The sequence below is a fragment of the Chinchilla lanigera genome, unplaced genomic scaffold (genome assembly GCF_000276665.1).
Source record: "Chinchilla lanigera isolate Chin_1 unplaced genomic scaffold, ChiLan1.0 scaffold00091, whole genome shotgun sequence".
NCBI classification, from domain to species: domain Eukaryota; kingdom Metazoa; phylum Chordata; class Mammalia; order Rodentia; family Chinchillidae; genus Chinchilla; species Chinchilla lanigera.
The window spans coordinates 885,054-886,281 of record NW_004955492.1 but is presented as its reverse complement, the minus strand read 5'-3'; the positions used below and the strand labels follow the sequence as shown (position 1 = coordinate 886,281).

The 1,228-nt window shown below is 40.4% G+C and overlaps 1 long non-coding RNA gene across 1 annotated transcript in view; it reads right to left on the bottom strand.

Moving 5' to 3' along the window:
• Positions 1–528: 528 nt before the first annotated feature.
• LOC106146697 overlaps positions 529–1,228 on the bottom strand; it is a 24,957-nt gene continuing 24,257 nt past the window's right edge. Inside the window, exon 4 of the long non-coding RNA XR_001231249.1 lies at positions 529–943. This is a non-coding gene — a long non-coding RNA (uncharacterized LOC106146697). The remainder of the gene's footprint in view (positions 944–1,228) is intronic.

Below are 1,228 nucleotides of genomic sequence, written 5' to 3'. Positions count from 1 at the left end.
GAACTAAGTTTCAGGAGCACAGGTAGCAAGCACTAAAAAATGCCTGAAGCCAGGGTGCTGAGATCCACAAATGCTGAAAGTAGGCTTGGTAAGCAATGTGATCTCAGCTCTCACCTGCTGCACTGTCAGAAGTAGCACTTAGACAGTAGAGGAATTGTGTTTTCAATGGAAAGGGATTTCTTGTTTTACGCTGCAAGCTATTTTTTAAATTAAATTATACACAATGCCTACTTCAGGCTGAGTTACAAAAAAGTGGCAGCATTTTGGGAATTGCCCTTGCAGAGTTGGGACTACAATTTTTAATTTCAAAACATGATTATTTAATGATCCACAGGTAATTGGAGACTAAGCAATACTAAATAAATCCATTATAGAATAATTTATGTGCCAGAATACTACCTCAACTTTGGTGACCTTAGGAGAAACCATATTTATATCTTAAATGTCAATTTCAAAAAGCAATTATTGAAAACTAATCAGAAAACAGAAAGGCATAGAATAAAATCAAGAAAGTTGCAGAGTCTTGGAAAATATTTTATTGGCTGCTGAAACATTCTCCCTCTGTTAGTAAACATAATTGCTGTATAGTGGCCACATCCATGACTGCTTTCTTCAGCAACTTTCTTTTATTCAATAAGTGATTGGTTTTGGTTTGGTTTGAGGGACTGAATCCTGGGCATTTGCACTGAGCTATATTCCCAGCCCTTTTATATGTTAAGGTAAGGTCTCACTGAATTGCTCCGTGCCTCAAACAGGGCTCACAGTTGCAGTTTTCCTGTTTCAGCCTTCCAGAGTGTAAATAAGGGCTCTCGCTCTCTTTTCTTTTGCAAGGGTTGAAAAACTATAGCATATGTAAGAGGTGCCATCACTGGGTATACGTTTCCAAGCACCAGTGTTTTGCCAAAGGATATGGGTTTTAACACCATCCATTCCTCACCCGTATCTGCAAGCAAAGGGAAATGAGTTAGAAAAGATACACTGTGTTATGATGTGTCTAGTTATCCCCCTAAAGCCTCATGTTGTCAAAGGGCTTTTATACAGGTGGCTGAATCTAGAGTATGTGATTACTAACCAGTCCACTGATTGGTTTGGCACTGCCCTAATCCCAGCAGTCTGGATAAGAAATAATGGGCAGGGGCTGGGGATTTAGCTCAGCGGCAAAAGCGCCTGCCTGGCAAGCGCAAGGTCGTGAGTTCGGTTCCCGGTACCGGAGAAAAACCAAAAAAAA